General features: G+C 39.3%; 1 long non-coding RNA gene across 1 annotated transcript; it reads left to right on the top strand.

The window, feature by feature from the left end:
* The first annotated feature begins 1,289 nt into the window (after positions 1-1,289).
* On the top strand, positions 1,290-13,839 carry LOC112951665. Its single transcript, XR_003250258.1, has 2 exons — positions 1,290-1,536; positions 13,631-13,839. It is a non-coding gene; the product is annotated as an uncharacterized LOC112951665 (long non-coding RNA).
* The last annotated feature ends 8,517 nt before the right edge of the window (positions 13,840-22,356 follow it).

Below are 22,356 nucleotides of genomic sequence, written 5' to 3'. Positions count from 1 at the left end.
TCACCTGCCATACATATTGCCATTGTAGTGGTGATTCTTTTAAAGTAAGGATCCAAAATCGTCAGGCAAATGGCAGAAGTGATACCACTGAGTGTCTGTTTTACTTTTAACAGCTATTTGGAAGCCCTTGAAACTCCCAGCTCTGAACAGGGTGTTTTGAAACGTAAACTGAAATCCCTGGCTCTACCTGGCCAATACAGGCTCCTTCTAAGGAGCTCCTGCTGGTACACTCAGGTCTTGCCTTTCATTGCAGGCCTCTGAGAGGGCAGCCGACTAGTGCAGCTCTTGATGAATGTAGGTTTTCTGACTCGGCCAGGCAGCATTCCTGGGATCTGCACAGTTTGGTCTCGTTCCCTTTGTGCTTCACACAGAGAGCAGTGTGCATGGTTCTCTGCACTGATAACTTTGAAAGAAAATTTCCTCTAGGAAACCTGTCAAGTGGGACTAGGCACATGTTGAAAAGTTTTTCCATATTGGTCCCATAGAGAGAGTGCACATAGACTCTCAACTGGATGAAATGTGCACTTTAAGGAGAGAATTTTGGGGAAAAAAGGGGAAGAGAATCATGGAAGGAGGGTATTGTAGCAATGTGATAGAACTCTTGCTCCCCTCCATGTGCAACAGATATAATCCTTTTCATTTTGGCACTTCAGTGGTTACAAGGATCTCTGATAAATAGGCTAAACTGAAACCAGACAGCTGATTTAGTAAAACAAGCAGATCGTCAAATGGCACCATAAATGCTTGTCATTTATCAAAATATAAATGGGGTAGGACCAAGTATATTAAACAGAAATTCTGTGTTATAATACAGACAAGAAATGTGCAGCCCAATTATCAGTCACCAAAAATCAAAGTTGGAGAATGTTGTCCACTATTTGGGCTAATGTATCTCAGTTCTGTTTGGGGTCTAGCAATGGGAGCTAGCTCTAGTGAACAGTGCTACTGCAGGAATTTGGCTCTGATTCAGGTATGCTGGAACTTCAGACTGTTTATCCAAAAGCTTGAATCATCCTCACTTGCATCCTAGCAGTCTTGGCTGGCAATCAATCAGAAAAGCAGAATTCTTTACCAGCAGAACAGTAAATGCAGGGATGTGTTTTACAGACAGGGAGGATGTTAGATGTCATTGCTGGGCTAGAAAGAGAGGAAGCTGTTGCTATGATGAAGGAATACAAACAATCAAGTCACGTCAGCTGTCTTTGAAGATAACAGCACGACTGTGAAGGGAGGCATCTCTGCAACCTGGGAAGTGCTATAGTAAAACTCCCTCTGGCAGTTTTACTGTTTGTCCGTGTTCTTGGAAGTCTTGGTTGCTCCTATCAATTGCTTGTCTCCCAGCTAGCCTGTGGACCAAATAAAACTGTTGCTAACGGGATAGAAGCTGTTTGGATTCAAATGCCAGTGCAGGATATGGCAACAGAAATTAACATCTCATGTCTGCTGGGATCAAAGTTACTCTGAGCTCTGAAGATTGCAAAATGAAAGTACTGGGTTCTGCAAAGCTCTTCTTCAGCCCAGGATTGAACTCTCAAGGTACAGGTGTCAAAAGGTTGCAATAACCTTTAATTTCTTGTTTCTCAGTAAGAGGATGGATTTGAGTAATGGTGTGGAAAGAGTGGAGGTACAGAAAAAAGGTCAGAAGCGCTGGGGCTTGAGAGCTGGAATTCAAGTGCTAGAAGAATATTTTGGCTTAGCTATTGACATGTTGTGTGGCCTTGGACAGACTGGTTTATAAAGTGGGGAGGAAAAACTGGCATAGAACATCTAAAGATTAAAAGATGTTTAGTACTGCTTTGTACTTGCATAATTATAATTTTTAAAAGTGTTTATTAATTTCAAGCCAGCCTTTTACTTGAGTAAAACTCCACTAAATTTTCTTCAACTGAGTTTGCCTCTTGACAAAAAGAAAAAAAAAACATGTATATAAAGAAGACACAATGCTGCATGCAAATTCTAACCAGTTATAGAAACCAACTTAGCATTATCTTATGGGAGTTCAGTGCTGAAAAAGATTGGAATCCCAAGGGGAAACATAAAGTTTTTAAGGAATAGCTGTCAGGTGAAGACTTCCTTATAACTATATTTGTTAACTGTTCTGTTATGGGAATTGTTGATCAGGAAATGTACTTTATGCATGTTAGCTATGTCTCTGCCATTTTAATTGATATTAATTTAGTGACACCTTCTTCTGCATGAAGTCCCCAGACTATTTTCCAACAGATATATCTGAGCATCCCAGCTTTGCTTTTCTGTATAAGAACAGAGCTAAAAGGAGATGCTGGAAGATCATACTGCCTAAGGCATTACTGTGTGCGCTTCAAGGAGAGAGACAGGACATGTGTTAATCATCACTACAGTATGAAATGAGTAGCTACAGACCATTTAGGAGTGCGTGCAAAGTGATCCTCCTCGTCTTGCTTGTCTGCATGGCCTGTGGCCTGGCTGAGCTCCCTGAGAGACAGCTGGACGGCCCTTGAGCTACTCTGGTAAGACAGGCTGTGAAAATCAAACAGAAAGGAGGGAAACAAAGTAATGCTGATTTTACAGTGACCAAATTGCAGTGGGTCAAGGGCTGAAAAGATGCAAAAATAGAAAGGCATAATGATAAAAATTTGTTATTCACATAGACAGAAATAATCTACAAGAGACGATACTACGGACCCCAGCAGATCAGTGCAGATACACTGGAAGCCTGGAATTTTTCTCCATACAGTAACTGTAAAACCAATGTTTCTGTGCACTTTAGAGTGTCACATGGCATTCACATCTCTCAGGCTTAGTTCAGATTAGCCATTTGCAGAATCTGAGAGTGTAGTATTCTACACAACAGTATTCAGTGTTCTGTTGTGCAGAATACTATGCAGAGCACATCTCTCAGGCTTAGTTCAGATTAGCCATTTGCAGAATCTGAGAGTGTAGTATTCTACACAACAGTATTCAGTGTTCTGTTGTGCAGAATACTATGCAGAGTAGATCTAGTACTCTCCATTTTGAAAGACTGAATTTTACTGCAGTGTTAGTTTCTGCAAGATAGCTCTGTGTTTTTGAGCAGCCATGTGGCAGGTCTTCAGCTCTTGATAGGTTTTTGACATCTTTTCTCCATTTCATTAACTGCAGAACCATAGGCACATTTTTAATAAATTTGGGGTGCTAGGTAGCAAATCCAGGGAATGAACGTACCTGTGTAAGAGAAAAGTACACCTGGTTCCCATTCTTGGTCTTCTTAAGAATGAAATAATGAGAAAGATCCCTTCAAACTCATGTGCCTCAAGTCTGAGACCCACTTTCAATATTGAGATACATGGATAACTAACCTGATTTCCAGGAACAGCAAGTGGCACAGCAGTCTATGGACATGAGGCAGATTTGTGACAACTGGCAACGCAGAAAACCATGTCCATGATATTATGTGATTACTATCACTTAACCAGCAAGTGATGGCCAGAAGGCCACGCAACCATACTACTTCTTTTGGACAATGGAACCTAATTTATTTAAACTCAAATCAATAGTGCTGGAGTCCTGTAAACAGGACTCAGATATAATCTCAGATATTTCCACTGCAACATTAATAAACACGTTATTTATCAATAGGGAAATGGATTGACTTGATTTTTCTCCTGTTGCCCTTTCTTCTGTGATTAATGTCAAAAGAGTAGAGATTAAATGATTACTAGAGAAAAAATGCTCTCTAATTCCCCCTTGCCAGCAAAGTACCAAAGGATTTATCTAGTGACTTCTACCATCGCTGCATTTACACAGCTCACAATAAGAGATACAGGAGGTATTCAGCAGGAACAACATAACAATTCCTATCTGTTGCATAATTGGTGATGTTAGATGCTATAGTAGCTAGGCTTAATGATCCAGTAAGTCCAGTTAAAAACCACCTGGGTGTGCATATGTTTGCCTTAGCATGTGGCACTAAAAGCCTTCTATAAAGTTAATTGCCTTCTTTTCTTTGCAGTTATGACTCTAAAAGCTGTAGCTTGACAAGGAATTTGCAACGTGTACAGGTGACACCACCAGCTCACTAATGATAACAACATGACCAGCACTTAACAGAGCAGGTCAATTAATGAAGAAAAAGGCATGGGAATTCTTTTTTACTGGCCAAGAGAAGAGCCCCAGCTACATAGAGACAGCACAGCAGATATGGATGTTTGGCTTGGGAGCCTAAGGAGGAGGCCTGGACACAGGCTTTGGGAGTAATAGGGAAGCTCCAGGGAGGCACATTGAGGCAGAAGTGAAGGCAATAGATTGAAAAGTTGGGAAGCTCAAAAGTGGGAGGGCATTAAGGTAGCAAGGAGCCCAGAGTCTTGAATTAGAATGCTTATAAATAATAAAATTAGGTCTGGGTGGGTCAGGGAGGAAGTTTAGAGGAGTGAGGAACTTCTGGGATGGGGAGGTTCTGCATGGGAGGGAGCTTGAGAGACAAAGTGTGGGAGGTAAGATGTTTAGCTTGGGAAATACTGGGAGGTTCTGAAGAAAGAATAATGGAAATATTTGATCTCTTGGGCACTCCAGGACACGAGAAACTGAGGACAGAATGTCTCAGGCACAAGGAGACGGATAAGGCTTTCTACAATATGGGGGCTTCTCAGGAGAGCACTGAGGTTTTGCCTCTGCTGGCACCTGGGCTGGCACCATACACAGAACTGCTCTCTGTAGGCTCTGACAGTCCCTCGGTGTCACTTCCCACTCACTCTTTTCTATTTTCATTAATGTGGCGGCTCTTTCCATTTTTAATCAAGTAGCAATCAATGAGTATTCCCTGAAAAGAATTAGAAATATATTTTAGCTTTTAATAGATGATCTGATATAATATAATGTAATATAGTGTGTTATCATACAAATGTACTGTAGCCGTACTCTATGATCTATCAACTGAGAACAAGAAGAGCCAGCAAAATATCTATCATGGTGTGGGGCCATTGTTCTCCTTCCCTAGCCTATTGTCTGTAAACAAAAGAAAACTATGGATGCTCTTCTTGACTTTGCTGAAAATAACCTTTCAAACAAATGAACTTCAGTTAGTTTTTTTTCATCAGTTTTTACTGACTGTGAAGAAGCCAATATTACTTATAGAAGGTAGATTTTTCTTATAGTCAATTGTCATTTGCTTCCTCCTCCAAAGACTGAGATCCAGCTCCACTTGAGCTGCAGGTTTGTCTTTCCTTTCTGAGTGGAGCAAACCTCACCCTGCAGAAACAGTTCATAACCCAATTTCTGAACTTTGCTGTTGGTAATTGGAATTGCTGAGGTAAATGTGCTGGTGAATGCATTGGCAAATCCAGTGTCTTACTGGTTGCACTGAACCTGCAAACCAGCACATGCTTCTTTTTTTTTTTCATCTAATTTGCAGTCTGTTCACCTAACTTTGTTTATACCTAGCGAGTAGGCTTATTATTTGTTTGTACTTCATTTATGGCTTGCTTGCATCCAGGTTACAGTAGGTTTACTCGCAAATTACACCTAATTTGCAATCTTCACATAATTAACTGATTTGTTAATACCAAGTTTCTATCTGTTTACAAAATTTGACAACTAGGCATTTTTTTGATTTGATGAAGATCCTAATGAAGGGCAGGAGTTTTGTACAGGTTTTAAATTTGCATATTTCTGTGCCTTATTTGGCTGAGCTATTGAATAACCTGCCATGTTTGTGGAATAAAGAAATGGGCCATATATTTTAAATGGGGAGAAAATGAATAATTCAACATTAAGAGTCAAATTGTCCTGCCAAGAAAAACCTACTGAAGAGGAAGTACACTGAGTTATAATTATTTGCAATGTAGATAATGATATCAGTTATAGTTTCCAGCTGGAATCAAGCCTTCCTACTTTTGGCTTCCATACAATCATGGAGTAAAAGTTCTAGTCACAACAAGTTTGGGCCAACTGAAGACAAACCTCAATTACCCAAACAACTCAAGTTTGCAGAAAAGTAGGGCTGAATAAAGAGAGACCACATTTGATATAATTACTTATGGTAACATGTAGGCAACAATTAGCTAATCAAAATTTTAATGTAATTTTGCAGACAAAAAGTTTTAATCCATTCTGAAAGCTGTTGCAAAGAAATTCTGTTATTAGGCCAAGCGGACATCGTTTATTCTGGTCCAAGCTTGGATGGTCTGAGGGGAATTGCTAACCCAGAGTGCTTTACTGTGAATCTCATGCTGTCAGCCTCTTCTGAAAACCCTAGCTTTTGAAAACTACTTATAGAACAATCTCATTTTTCCTTTTTAGTCTAGTTTAGTCTTATCAGCAATTGTGAAGAAAGTGTTTAAAATGTGAATGAATGTGAAACATTAGTTTAAATGTTCCACAATTTTGAAGGGCTATTATAATTTTGATGTCACTTAATAAGCAGTTCAAAAGGTTTAAACTGCCTGTTTGATGGAGACTGTAGAAGACAATGGCTGAAGAGGCAAATAAATACAACAATTTGACACGAAAGTTACCACAAGGCAATCTTTGAGGAAAAGGGGTTTCTCAGAAAAGTGTACCTTTACCATTTTTCCTTCAGGTCCTACTCCTTGCACCTTGAGGGAAGAGAGAGCTGCAGGAGGGGCCTTCTGGCACTTGAGAGTGTTGCTGAAAGAAGCAGCTCCATTGCATTCTTTGGCAGCAAGGAACGTTCCAGTGGGTATGAGCAGTCATGCAGGCTGTTCACTTCTTCTCCGTGAGATTTAGGGATTTGTGGCATTGGAAAGGGCAGGCAAGGTGCTCATCTAGGGCAGCAGATTGCTGGGGTGCTGTCCAGCACCAAGCTCTGAAAGTCAGGCCCACTGCCACTGCCCAGACAAGTGTAAGGAGGAGGTAATGCTGAAAGGACGAACCCCCTTCCAGCATTATGCTCCCTGCTCCCTGTGTGGCAGCAATTACAGCTTTCTGAGGGCCTTTCTCCATTTCCACAGCATATTCTTTCCCTACACTCAGTTATTAGAATGGAAATCCATTGTCATAGGAAAGAAGATTTTGAAGATATAAGAGACACCTCATGGAAAAGTCTGGGACATCTGGGTTAGAAACAGGTCATGACATTTTTTAATAATATGGGCAAAATCAAATTTTGAAACCCCAGACATGAGCGATCAAAGCTACTTCTATGAGAGTGACAACTGAATAGAAATGACTCTTTATGTTTTCCTTTTCTAGCTGATAGGAGAAGACACAGCCTTCTCTTCAGCTTCCCACCTCTTAGGAAGAGGAAACATCTATATTTCTTCTCCTGCCTATAGGATAGAGCAAGAGGCCTCTCCCCTTTTCCCTATTACAGCTGTGGTGACCCAGAGAGGTGACCCAGTTTTGTCCCTCCTTGCTCAGGAGGCAGATGAGCCTGGTACCTCGCCCCTCTCAGGGCAATCACACATGCTCCCGCTTTGAGATTAGATCTCCAGGTCTTGGCTTGCTGTTTACCAGCAGGGTGAACTCGACAGGCTGGACTGGATTTGGCACATACACACCCTTCGTCTCTGTTGTGACAGTGCTTAATTAAAGTGACTCAGAAAACAGCTTCTCCAAAACAAAGTAATGTTTATTTGCTAAAGGAGCATCCAAAGAAAAGCCCTAAACAGTCAAGAGCCCTGAGCTTGGCTTGACCTGCTTGTGGATCCACCTCTGTCCCAATGTGACAGGGAAACCTGCTACCTGCTGCATCGTAGGCCAAAAGCTCCCCTCTGCTCACTGCACGTGGTAGCTCACCCCTCCTCTTTGCAAAGCCAGCACCTTTCTTGTGTAAAACCTTCCTTGAAATAAAGTCCTCCAAGCTTTGGCCTTGAGCAGTGTCAGCTGCGTCAGGGAGCAGTGCTGGGGTATAACTGTTTTTGTCAGAGCACTCACTTGGTCTGTGCTCTCCTTTCTTACTCACTTCCTCTTAACAGTTTCGCTGTGCATCATCTTCAGGTGTCCTGCATGATTAAGACATGGCCAAGGAAGCGAGGTGGACACAATATATGTAAAACAACACACCTTTCTCTTACTCAGCACAGCTATGGAATGAATTGGGTGGTGCTTCTCTTTTTTACTATTGTACATATTGTATTGTATTGAGTACAGTCGGTATTTGACTGCCGTTCTTTTGCCCATCACTAGTAAGCACAGGAACTGAAACATTGACTCTTTGATGAGGAAATTAGCAGCATCCCTAATCAGTGCAAAATAAGACCAATTGTAGTACAAAAAAATGCAGTAGGTTAAAGAAAACATAGTGCTACTTTCATGATTTCTCTTCTAAGTGAAGAGAAATTAGGTCTGGAATTGGATGCAGGGATTGCTGATTCTGCTTTGATGATTCTAACTTCTATACAGTGCGAGGTTGGCAGATCAGAGGCCATGACCTAAAATAAACCTGAGTTGAGGAAGGTTAATTGGGCTCCCCTTGCAAGGCCTACATAGTCCTGTGAAGTTTGGAGATAGAAATCTGGAGAAACAAACTTTAGAAGTATTTCTGAATTTGTAAATGGAAAAGCTAACATTTTCTGCCCTGTTTATTTGGTAGGATAACCTAATATGATGTATGAAGACAGTAGAAACAGGAAGCTAATAGCTAAAGCAAGAATACTCAGTTTGTCAATAGAGAAACATTGTAGGGATATAGATCATTAGTAGTGATAGTACATTTGAGTTCTCTAGTTATATTTTTAAGAGATGATTTTTGCCTATTAAAGATAATAATGTGTTAAATATATATTTTTTTGTCTTTATGTACAAAATACAAAATCTGTACCCTAAGATAACATTGTTGAATATTAGCTCTTGGTTTCCTCTGGTTCCTATGTAGTATTTTCTAATAATACTTTTTTTTTTGCTGTAGCTCAGAAGTCTGATGGCATTACAAATGATTTATGAGGTGACATTATTTGGTTGAAAAGAAAATAATTCTTACCTGAAATGAGACACGAAAAGTGCTAGTCCATAATTTTTACATATGCATTTTATTTTGGGGTTATTTTCAGAAAAAATGAAGAATAATTCTTCCTAACTATCTTGTGATATTCTCATTTCTTAGGTTATCATAATACAGGTCAGGGTGATATGGGTCAGTATAAAGCCTATGTTTTATGATCAGTGTGTATTTAATATTCAGTTAAGTTAAACTGACTTAGTATCTTTTTATAAGTCATTCATGCTTCCTAATTGCCCAAACATTAGCTACAAATGTGTAGAAAAGCTATAATCTTAAGCACTTTGGAGCATGTTTCTCCTGTCTAACACTGGAGTCCTATACCTAGGACAAGAGAAGCACCTACAGAAGTGAAGATGCTCTAGTAATCACTATATAAGTCTTTAGGAATAATCTATTTTATGTGAAAAAGTTGCAGATGACAGGATAAGCTTATTGATTTTTCCATGATGGTAAGTCACAACTGGCATATAACAGCTGGGGTTCATTGTCTCACAAGGATTATGAGAAATACAATTTTTCTAACAAATTAAACTTCACTGCTAGACTAAGGAGTATAGGAAGAATAGCTTTCTTATTTATTTATTTTCTATGAAAGCTTCATATCATAATGACAGCTAATATTCCAATGATGGTAACAATATTGGAAAAGGTAACATTGACCAAGTTCAGATGGCTTCCAGTGCTTGACATATTGCCTATGTGATGTCTAGATAGGTCATTCACCTCTTGATAAGTGAGTTCTTTCATGTCTATAAAGTAACAGAATTGTTTATTATAAGTATATCCATATTGCAATGACAGGAGTCTGTTTATGCCTCACTATGACATTTTCAGTGACAGAATTCAAAGTGTTTTTTAGATATTAATCCAACTTGATTAGAAAACAGCCTTCTATAATGAGATTTTGCATCTGCCTAAGCCCATCATTACTACATTATTACTATCCCAGCCACTGCCAGTACTTGAACTTCACCGAAGTTAGTGTTGGTGGGGAATTTCAAAAGCCTGAGAAAACAAGGAGTGTTTTCAACCCTTTAGTGAGTGCTATCTCCAGAACACAGCTCCCGTTTATCCCATTCTTCAAAAGGAGGGAGTCTGGTTTTTGTGATAGAATAATTTTTAAATCAGTACTTACTGCACTGCCAGAAGCTCTGTTGCTGAAAGTGCTTTCAAATATGCTCCATAGCGACTTGTCACTCCTTGCTTTACCCAATATTGAGAGGAGTGGCAATTCAGGGATGGTGGAATGGACTGGGCAGCCTGACCCGAGGGTTTGGGCCTTACCTCTATCTCGTTCAGCTGCAAAGATCTATTGGGGGGCACATGCTGACACCTGCGTATCCTTTAGGGACAATGCACATGGCCGTGACTCAGATGTGTTCAGCTATACTGAAGTGTCGAGATGCTGGGCTATGACTCTGGGAATTACCCATTTTATAATATCCACTGCTTTCCTCCAGGTGCCAATGCCCACAGGAATATTTCCCACGGTTCAGTTGTATGGGGAAGAGAAAGACATTGTGGGAAAACGTGTGTCAAGTTACATACCTAGTACTTGGCAAGTCTGAGGTAATACTTGCACCTAAAATAACTGCAGCTAGCATAGTGGAAGTAGGTTGGGCGTGCAAAATATTCAGTAAACCCTGAGGTCCTCAAACATTCCTGTGATTAGATATGCCCACTTTCAGATGAAGCAAGGAATAGAAGAAAGGTGAATTTGGCACTTGTTCTAAGAAAAAAAAAAAAAAAAAAAGAACCTTGAACCTACTGAGTTCACAAGCACACGGAAATAAAAATAGCCAATTGAAACTCTTCCAAAAAAGACAGGTGTGTGAATGGCTCCTGCCGAAGGGAGGTATAATTCTGTTTGTATTGCTGTTTTTAAGAAAGACTTTGCTCACCACCTCCCAGAGCATAAATATGGAGATTTTTAATGAAAGCAGCTGCAGGACATCTAAGAACAAGGGTGGTATCATTGGATCAGAATATTTTGACACACGCTATGCTAACCCCATAAGTCAAGCAACAATGATCTGATTTTTCTGGCTATATATTTAATAGCGCATATTACCAAGGCTGAAACATTCTAGACTTTTATGTTCATGTTTGATGACCTTTCTGTTTTAATAGTTTAAGATAGATGCAAATATTTAATTACTATTGTAGGTCAAAATGTGAAAAACTCAATAATTTGGTGAAGATTGTTGTATCAGCTGTATTCCACATTCATCCTAAAGGAGCAACTTTGGAAAAAACTTCTGAGGAGAATCATAGCAATATCTAGGTGGTGTAAGCTTCACAAGGAATTTAGCTAATCAAGCATGGAGCATTATCCTGTGGAAAAAAATAAAATCATTACAAAAACTGACTCTGTGGTGAGAAGCTGGAGATTTTGCGCACTGAACGCTCCAGGGCCCATCCCCGCCTGCAGTGCCCTTGGCGTTGGGACTGCCCTGGTTGTCCCTGGTGTCCTGGTCCCTTGAGGGCAGTGGGACAGGTCCTGACCATGAGGCTCGGCCCTGCCGCCTTTGGGACCCTCTGCTGCCACCAGTCTCTTGGCCACAGGGTGATTCTGGCTTAGCAACATTTTTTTTATGTTAGCAAAAAAAATATGTTTTTTTTTTTTAATCATTTGAGTTCTCAGAGAACTACTAGTAATTCATACTGATTGAGATCCAGACCATTTTCTTTTTTTAAAGGACCCTTCCTCACAAGACTGCCAGCACCGTTTTGGTCCTAGGACCAAAGCTAGGTCCTAAATACAATACAAATACAATCTCTCTTTGAATTCTGTGTTTCTCCAGTCACAATGTCAGTTAAGAAGTCAGGAAGGGTGTGTATGTGTGTGGGCAGATAAATGAACAAGTGAGATTACTTCAGGTATTCCCATAGATTAAGCTACCACCTTTGTGATGATGACTAAAAATCCATTTCTAACCTCTCCCATTTTCATATATAATGCTAGACTTGTCATTGGTGTCTTCCTCAATCACATCTTCTCTATCTCTCTTCCTCCTTCAGTCCACCTGGAGTTCTGCCAGGTCACATAGCTTCATAATGAAACCCATTCCCACAGCCACCAACATGATTCATCCTATGATTTTATTTTCTGTGTTGGCTATTGCAAGTTCTCGCTGTGTATGACCAGATACATTTGCAAAGTCCTTTAAGTCTACACTTGCACAAGTAGTCATATTAGTGATAGGTGCTAGCAACATCCTTTCCTTTCGTTGAGAATTGAGAAGGGAATGGGGAGTAATGAAGTTGCAAAGTTACTCATTTTTGGAAATCTAGACTTTTATCTTAGTTTGTCTTAGTTTGTTGTTGTCTTGCAGTTTAAAGGGTCCAAGTATGAAGAAGCCAAGGTGTCTGTGTGGCTCCACATATCTCTCTGAGTGATATATGATGAAAGACAGGATTCCAGGCTGCTATTTTTGATGTTATAAAGGTTTTATTTTATTCCTACTCTCCAGTAAGTCTCTTCTCACTGGCCTCTTGAAAAAGAAAAGCAAACATCATATATACGCAGATTTTCCTAGTTAACGTGATATATTCTCCTATCTGCTGAATGATCTTGGGGCTATTTCTATCTATTTCTCTAAGTAGGTTTTGGGAAATGCAGTCACAAGAATTACTATTTATTTATATATTTACTATTATACAGTCGTTCTAGAAGACCATATTTTGTTCAGTTTCTCTGAACAAAGAGAACTATCTGAATAGCCAAAAACAGAAACACAAGTTGTTGACTGAAGAGCACTGCCAAGACAGACCAAGCACCTGGCCATTATTATTGACAAATGACCTAGTTTATAAATCCCTAAAAAAAAAAAAAAAAAAAAAAAAAAAAANAAAAAAAAAAGGGAGCGGAGAGAGGAACAGAAAAAAAAAAAAGAATTAAGAACAAACTCATAACATTTTCCCTGTCCATCCTCCTAAGTCTCCAGTGACACTTGCAGAGTTAAAAAACAACAAGAAATAATTAATAAGAGATAAATCCCAGTATTTAGATTCAGCAGAAGATTTGGGATAAAGACAGGGAAAGGCTTTTGACTTCCAGGCTATAACAAAGAAGGTTCAAAGCTGCCCTTTGAAGTGTCTTCCATTTTTCCACCCACCTCAGCTGAGGAGCTTGGTAGCTGTGAATAGATCCACAGCTTGGTAGCTGTGAATAGTTTGTATTCTTGCCTGTGCTCTGTAGCAGAATGCAGGCTGTAGGATACAGGACTCTGTGCAGAGTGTGCAGAGACTGTGGGCTTGGGCATGGGATTTCCAGGTTAAACTGCTTCCCATTTTTCTGCTTTTTTCCCTAAACATATCATTGCTTGGAGAGGGTCATGGTCTTCTGTAGTCACTGAACCCAAAGGCTCAGCTTAGTCATGAATCAAGCATATAAAGAACTGGTGGCCTTGTTAACATGGAGAACCTTTTCTTGTAATAAAGTCTAGCAGTGACACAAGAAACTCGTCCTATGAATAATTAGAGCCTCCCCATTTTTTCCTATGAATGCAATTTGGTCAATATTTGAAAGTGAGAGAAGAATGCCTATTTCAAAGGCAATGGTTACTTTTTTAGCCTAAATTTTCCAAGACTTCCTGAATTTTTGGTGTGATCTGTTATCACAGCATAATGAGAAGAGTCATTTGTTCTCACATATAGAGTGAAGAGATAAATTTACTGTTTTCTTATTGCATTGTTTGCTTCCTTACGCAGATACTCCTTTCAATGAGTGAGATGAGAAACAATCCTGGAGTATCATAATTTGAAAGGACAAGAGACAAATACCTTGCTGTTTGTATCACCTTTCTTGTCCCTATAAAGTGACTGTTATCATCTGGATGACATTTTTTCCTGTCTACTTATTAGACAGGTTCTGCAGAGGGGAGTGATGCTGCAATCATATTGACCTGGAAAATTCTGCAGAGCTTTTATAACAAATTCTAAAACCTTCTTACAAGTACTAATGAAAAGCATTTCACAACCTTCTCGTCAAACAGGTAAGCATTATTATCACCTTTTGATGTCTGAAAGAACTGGAACAGAGATTATCTGAGTTGCTCAAAGTCAGGTCACAGAACCGTACAGCATCCATCTACCTGTGCCCAAATGTATAAAATGCTGCAATTTCCCAATCCATTTAATTTTACTCACAAAGAAGATTAGTGTAATGGTGAGGAATATAAATATCAGTTTAATCTGTGTGACATGGATTAGTACTTTTTCGGTAGCAATTTTATGAAAAGGTTTCAGAGAAGTAGCAACACAGAAAATGGGTGATGTGTCTGGTGTCAGTAGAGGCACTGAGACACTGGGCTCACATTTCTGCACCCTGATGCCTATCTGTGCAGGATAGTGAGTGCACAATTCTAACTATTGCTTGATCCTCACTATTTTTAGAAAAGTATCAAACAAGTTCGTGTTTGCCAAATCTGCTTCCAGGTAAAATTCAGCTTTAAAGCCAGTTAGTTTTTTATGCAAGGATTCAAAGCAATGCTTTCAGGGAGAAAAATATAGTAGCATTTTGTGCTCCCTCGCGCCTTCTCTGTTGTTTCATTTGATATGCCATGATGCTGTCATACCATTCTGTGGCAACTGTATTTCAATTGTTTTTTTGTTTGTTTTGGAAACTTTTGAGGATGAAAGATATATTGCCCCTAAATGATATTATTTTCTATTGTTTTCCAATGCACAATAAGCATCTATTTAAATATTGCATCTACTTGATCTGTATTTTATTGATGTTTGGTACTTGTATTTCAAGAAACGTAATACATTAAGAAATCACTCTACATTCAGGAGAGAAGGAACATTCAAATGTAATTTGGAAAATGTGGGTGTACTTAGACTGTCAGGGTATCCATAGCAGAGGTCCTGTATGGATCTGTATGGAACTATTTGGATCCTACAACTTGTGTCATCACCTTCCTGAGGTTTTGACAGTTCTCCAGCACCAGGAAAGGGGCTGCAGGAGGTAAAACCTTGGCTGTGACTGATTTGCTGATTGAGTTGCCCTGGGGTTGGAGGAATTCTTGCTTTCTCCCTTTTGAGTGTCAACACTGAAGTACATTAACGTAATTCCTGCACTTTTAAAATTAGCTTCTGAGATTCAAGGTTTTCCTAAATGATTAAAAATCTACTTGGGCTGTGAGGAGGAGGCTCTCATGGCATCCCAATATCCTGGTTCTTTTTCTGTACCATTGCACACAGCTCCTCTCTGTTCTTTACACCTGGTGGTTATTGCTGCAGACAGAGCTCTGTTGTCATGTATGGCATAATGGGCCATTGCAGCAAATTATTCTACTGTTTTCAATCAACATCATAGTCAAAAATTTCTGTGTCAATTGGCTGCAAAGGAGTACAGTCCCTTCTCTGACTGCTTATGCTTGTGTGCAGCTCTTGTCACTCCTATTGCAAACAGATTAGTCAGTCCTACTTGCAGAAATATTATTACACCATCAACTACTTATTGCTAAATGATCTATATTTTGACATTCTTTATGGAGACTATTGAAAATCTCCAAGAACAGGGAAAGATACATAAATAAGAATGAAGGTAGTATAATACTGTAACTCAAACTGATTCTATGATAGAAAATACTATATAAATATATAAACTTTGATAAAAAAAAACTTTTCTTTCTCTAGCTTGTTTATTTATCATGTGGGCCCACTTGGGAAAGTGTGTTTGTCTCTCAGGAATCTAAAAGAAGAGAAAGCTTTTGTTGGCTCTTCTTGATGCTACCTTAACATATGTAAAAATATATGTATTTTTTAAGACAAAGATATTATTGCCCTTATATTTTGCATGGCTGTTCTACAATGATTTCTTCCAAATGGGAGCATCATTCCTGCAATCCTATTGTAGACATAAATTCTACTGGTCAGGCTGAAGGAAGCTTCTGCCTAAAGGCTGACTGCTACGAGGAGTTGTATGCCCTGAACTCCCACTGCCTCCAAGGAGAACTCGAGCATTGAAAAGAAATGCTCATTTTAGAACAGAACTCTGCTACCAGTAGTGGGGTTGTGGGCAGGTGTTTTTGAGGCAAGTCCCACCACACACAGAGTGTGCAGTTAAAAATGGGTGGCCCAGTTGGTTGGTTGTCTAACTTCAATGTCTGGGTATGGATGGTAACTGCTGTTGAGCTTTTTCTCTGGTATGTGTGTCAGGGATTGAACAAAAATTATTCTTCTTCTATTCAATTTATGGAGTTTAGCATCTATGTATCAAAAGCCCGAGGAATAGTTGTCCCTATGCTAGTTTCAGTTAGTGTCAAAATCTAACATAACTACTCTTTCCAACTTTTTTGGGAAATCAGAAGTTTAACCACATAATGCCACCAAAATCCTGTTATCTACAATTGAACTTCCACTGACTCAGGTTAACAAAGTTTGTGTAAATGCTGTGTAAGTGATGCAAAAAAAGAGTTGGACTGTATCACTACTTGTCTTTCCATATCCTTTCTGGATAAAAAAAATACTTACATCAGTGAAAACACATCTTGCTTCATGTCATTTACCTTTATCTTTAATAAATTTTATAATTTATTATATTTTCTCTGTAAAAGAGAGATGGAAGCTCTCTGTGGCAAAGAACTTTGAGTTCCTTTCTGGCCTTCAAAACATTGCTTAGCAATTACAGGACTGAATGTTCCTCTTTGTTTCTCTGTACATCAGCACACTGACATTTTATCAGTGACACGAATTTTCCGTATGACTGTATTTAGTTACTAAAATCTGCCTGCATATAACTGTTTCAAAGTAATCTGCTCTCAGAATCACTATTATCCTTTAAAATGCTTGCAACTATGAAAACCCATGGACAGATGTTTCCTAATGAACAATGTGTGCCATTACCAGTTACATGTGAGCAGCATAAATATGAACTTTTCAAAACAATACACATTTTGTGGACAAGTTTCTCCAAACTAGCGAGTGTCCTCACCAAAAGCAATTTCCTGGCAGAGTGTAAGGGTACAACAGCTGTTTGAGGAAATGTGCCTGCCATGGGAGTGTTTTTATATATCCTCTCTCTCTATATATATATATGTATTTTTTTTGAAGACCACCCACCCAAATGCAGTGGGAACTCACAAAATAACGTACAGGGAAAGTCACATGCAGAAAAGGATCCTTCATGAGGAATGGGATATCACTGTAATTGTGGTGTCACTAATTGTGGGTGCCAGGCTTCTTGTTTAGGGAGCTGATTAAGTTAGTTGTCTAGGAGCTGGGTGCATTCAACAGGAGGGAAAGATGCTTTTCTGGGTCTGTATCTCAATAGCAGAGTAAGCATGATTTTTGCAGGGATTGCAAAGCCCCATTGAATCATCTAGACACATACTTATGCAGCATTTTGGCCAACATTTTTTAAAAATCAAACCAAGCAGGAGCAGCTTTAGAACAATACTTTCTTAACAAGCACTTTGCAGTTAGGTGCTTTTAGATACGTAGATATATTATTGGAGAGGAAAAAAAAACATTTCATGCATCATTAGTGACTACCTTTGCTCATTTGTTCAGCTTAGCTTCTTCATTTATCACAGAGCATTAAAAAAGTCAGTGAGTTAGATGTGAGGCTTCACTCATCATCAGTATTTTTCTGTTATTCATTACTTATTTTTCTTACAGGATAAAGGAGAAAGCATGTTCTATAACTACTGGAAAGGAGGTTGTAGTGAGATGTGGGTCAATTTCTTCTCCAAATTAACTACCCACAGGACAAGAGGAAATGGTCTCTCTTTGTTCCAAGGGAGGTTCAGGTTAGATATTAGGAAAAATTTATTCATGGGAAGAGTGGTGAAGCCTTGGAAGCCCTAGGCTTGGCTGCCCAGGGAAGTGGTGGAGTCACCGTCCCTAGCGGTGTTCAAGAGACACGTCAATGAGGCACTTAGGGGCATGGCTTAACAGGCATCGTGTTGGGGAGCTTTTGGTTGGACTCAATGATCTTGAAGGTCCTTTCCAACTGCAATGATCCTATGTTGATACAATGACACTATAAAATGCTATACAAAGATGTCTCTGGGCATTTTTATGTATTCCAGAACATGATATACTTTTTGGCATAAAAACTCTTGCTAAAACAGAAAGGTTTTGGAATTTCTTTTCAATAGAAGTGAAAGAGATTTATTTCTTTGCCTTCTTTATGCTAGACAGAAAATATTAAGGAAAACAGATCGCAAAACAAATCATTATTGTTGCAAGCATATTCTATATGTATGTATTTGTATTTTATTTTATTACTTTCTTCCCAGAACAAAGAAGGCAAAGAAACTAATGAAAATAGAGGCCAAAGAAATAGCATGTGAGAGCATGTGTGTCTGCATGCAATAATTTATATACTAACTTCATTACACAGTAATATGAACCATCTAAGCAGCAGTGTTCCCCTACCTCATTACACTGTGCACAGTTAAAAAATATAGCTTTATATTAGACACTTTATTATATTCTTTGCCATCTGAATCTTTTGCCTCTTTCATTGTTCTGCTCATCTCAATCTAAGACATAGTTCTGATTTTGATCTCAGACTACTATGAATCCAAAATACATCTAACAACTTCAAAGAAGTTTATTTCTACTTTACATGGTTATAACTAAGATAGAAATCTGACCCATAGGCACATTCGTTTTATAGCGAGTTAAAACATGTACACTTACTACTATCAAATCCTTAAGACTAACAGACATATATGTGTTGTTAGAACAGCAGCTATGATACTTTTTTTCTTGCATCCAGGGCTATTTTTGGCCCTTTCCCCTTTGACACACATTCCTGGTAACAATTAAAAGTGTCTCCTCTAACCACAAAATCAAAACTGATAGCCTAGGATTTTATGTAGCGAATGCATTTTTTATTGAGCTGCTAATTTTTGTTCAGGGAATAGAAATGCAAGGTCTGAGTCTCCCAATACTTGCAGTGGTGTAAATCAGCAGAGGTGAGGTGCCTGTGTGGAGCAGGAAAATGATTCCTTGGATATATTCATGTCTGATGTTTGGCCATGGGAGGAATATGAGGTAGAAATAAGGGCTACTTGTGCCTCTGTGGGCTCTGACTGATCCCATTTTGCTGTTTGTGGAAAGTGTCCTTGGAGGAAAAGGCAACTCGCAGTGCCCTGCTGAGCTTCCCTGTGGCGGAGGGGCCGGAGGTGACGCTGCAGCAGCACCCTGGTGTCATTGGGGCAATCGCAGCAGAAAGTGTTAGCGGAGTTGGCCCTGACCAAGAGCAGAAGGTGAGCCCTGCGGAGAAGAGAGTGCTGACGTTGTCCAGATTATCACACTGGATTTATAGCTCCAGTCTTCACTCTGACATAGCTATTACCCCTGCAGGTTCTCATGGACTTGGTATTTATGCCATGCGCGTGGATGGAACTGCTCCCACAGAGGAAGAACTGGGTCACCTTGTCCAAAACAAATCCTGTGGTGGGCCTTTAATCTGCCTTAATCTCCAGGGGTTCTGATTTATACAAACTACTGTCTAACCAATTTTGTCTAGGAATTCATCAGAAGTGTTCCAAATTTTCCAACCTTTTAGGGGGTCAATTTTGGGGATTCAGAGCTCTTGTTTTCATATGACCCTGGGACAGGCAGTAACATTGCCTGGAATGACTTTCCCTAGAGTTGAATTTCTAAGTGCAAGTGATAGAGCTTTCTAATGGAAAGTCTCTGGGTCATTGACTCGTCTCGTCTCGTCTCGTCTCGTCTCTTCTCTTCTCTTCTCTTCTCTTCTCTTCTCTTCTCTTCTCTTCTCTTCTCTTCTCTTCTCTTCTCTTNTCTCTTCTCTTCTCTTCTCTTCTCTTCTCTTCTCTTCTCTTCTCTTCTCTTCTCTTCTCTTCTCTTCTCTTCTCTTCTCTTCTCTTCTTTTTTCTTTTCTTTTTTCTTTTCTCTCTATTAGGTTCCAAATTTTTTGACTTTTAGTGCATACAACCAGGAATATTTAATTATTTAACATTCCTGAGTCCAGGCAAGAAGCCAGGCAGGAGGAATTTATTTTATCAGTGGGTGGGGTTGGCAGATGGTGGCACTGCTTTGGGGATTTGCCAGTGGTTGGCTATTTCTGTGTTTATTTTACTTTAACTGCGCACTCTGCCTACACATGACATTATGATAATGGGGGCAAATACCGATGAATAGAGATGGAGGATATCAGCTTCTAAGAAGATTTCCATTATGATGGAAGGGTGTTAAACCCACAGCCTACAGTCATCTGCATTAACGCCATGCAGCCTATTAACCCTGTTCAGAAATGTAAATGAGTTAAAGAATCAAACGCCTGCTCAGTAAAAGTTTCCCTTCAAGGGTAGTAAGAAAGATTTCAATTTAAGTCACTGGGGTTAAGCACACATTTTACTTGTTTCTTGAAGCAGAACTTTGCTAAGTTTCATTCTTTCCAGCCAAGCCTTAGTATAGTCAGTTATTTTTCTGAGAAAAAAACACATCCAGAAAGAAAGCATTTTCTCCATAAGATTGTCTCTTGCATCCAGAGTCACTGGGCTCCCAAGCAGGCTGCAGTTGCATTTGGAAATGGCCAAAACTAGGGGGGGAAAGTGCCCTGTTTACACGATGTTTTGTGGATTAAATGCCAATGGAGAGGTCACCAAAGAATGAAAAAGACTTGCTGTTCTCTCAAGTTGTGTTTTGCCAATTGCATGCTTCAGGGTAAGAGCAAAGGCACTGTATAGCAAAGAATGTGAGAATAAAGAACACACTCTTCTGTGTTATATGAACAGAGATTATGTTCATTCTGCTATATGAATAGACTGGCAGTGTACATGGAACAACATGCAAAAGAAGGTCTCAGCGTGAGTTAAGATGACAGAATCAGGCACTGTAAAACAGGGAATGATGTCCATATTACACTCTTCATATGAAAGCAGACTAGTTATTTTCCCTTTTTTTCCCCTTTTATGACATTATTGGAGATTGTCCCAGGGCATGCAAGTTTATGACACTCCACAACACCAGGGTACAAACAAGAACTTCACAGATGCAGCATTGCCCAGAATGTGGTGTGGCAGTTTTCTGAGAGGCAGATGTTCATGAAAAAAGATATCAATGCTTTTATCATGGCATTATGCCCACAAGTAAGTCGTTAAAACTTGCATGTACCTTCTTAGGATAGCAGTTTCTTATGTAAAGTTAATTACTAGAGAACTTGAAAGCGCTAAGCCTCATCCTAGTCCTGAAAGCAGAGATGCTTCTCTGTGAGCATTATTTTAATATCTCACAGCCTGCATTTGAGTCTTAGAAATCTGGGCAGAGTTTTCTGCCTGTTGAAGGTGCTTTGAGCATACAAGACCGTTTTCCATCTTGTGCAGCTCAAACTTGCATTTGCCTTGTGGTAGTCAATTTTCACCCTACCTTAGTTCCTCTTGTCTCCTTACAAACTTTGTTTAAGTTAATTCTATGATATTCAGTGCCATACAGTTAGGTGATGGCTGCTTTGCATCACTGTAGATGTTGTATAACCACAGCTCAGCCCAGTCCTAAGAGAGCGGGTGCCTGGTCTAGAGCTCCTATGAGGCAACTAGCTGCAGTAAGGAAAAACAATTTAGCTAGCTAACTTAAAATGAAACATCTTGAGCCAATTCAACCATTCAAAATATTATGTCTTTTTTTTTTTCAGAGGAAAAAAAATGTTTAAATTTGATTTTCCTGTTGAAACATCAGTTATATTGGAACTGCATTTTCTGCTGGAAAGGCATTGCGGTGAGAGCTCCTTGATCAAGTCTAATAATTTAAACACTGTAGCTTTATGCGCTATTAACCTTGAAAAATCAACAATATGCTCCTCTGTCCTTTGCTGATATTTTTTTTCCCCTGTGGTGTCCTCTCTCCCCTCCTTTCTCTGCTTCCACTCGTTTGTATTGGCCCTAAGATGCTGAATAGACAAACAACTCATACAACCTCACCCATCTAGTCATTTTTTTAGATAATTACTTTGTGCTCCCAACCCCCAAGCAATTTTCATGTAAACAGGTTTCAGGAAATATGTTTCATTGCAGATAATTTCTGTGCCACTCTCAAGTTCAGGCAGGTGTTTTGTTTGTTTTTCCATGTGTTCTTATTCTCTATCATTACTCTTCATAAGTCATTACTTTTAACGGCTTTGATCTATTCACTGACTTCAAACTAGTCCTTCTAAGTAAAAGTTGACTACTGTGTGTTTTTGTGGATTGATTTTCAGGTTATATTAAATGCTTATAAGCACAGTTTAACTTAATTCAATTCTCAAGTAAGTGAGATTTTTGCCACTTGTAAGACCTTTATTTTCCTACCAAAACAAATACAGATCATCGCATGGCAGCAGCTGTCAGGTAGAACTATATTTCATTGGGGCTATGTCCACTTCATGGTGACCTGCAGGAGAATTCCTGTAGAAAAGCCCAAGGACTGAGCTATGAGAGATACAGGTGATTCAGAAAGATACCAAAGATGTCCAG

This window comes from Nothoprocta perdicaria, unplaced genomic scaffold (genome assembly GCF_003342845.1).
Source record: "Nothoprocta perdicaria isolate Ctin4 unplaced genomic scaffold, notPer1 scaffold_36, whole genome shotgun sequence".
In the NCBI taxonomy this organism is placed as follows: domain Eukaryota; kingdom Metazoa; phylum Chordata; class Aves; order Tinamiformes; family Tinamidae; genus Nothoprocta; species Nothoprocta perdicaria.
Note: the sequence above shows the minus strand (reverse complement) of the source record. Positions and strands in the feature narration are given on the sequence as shown.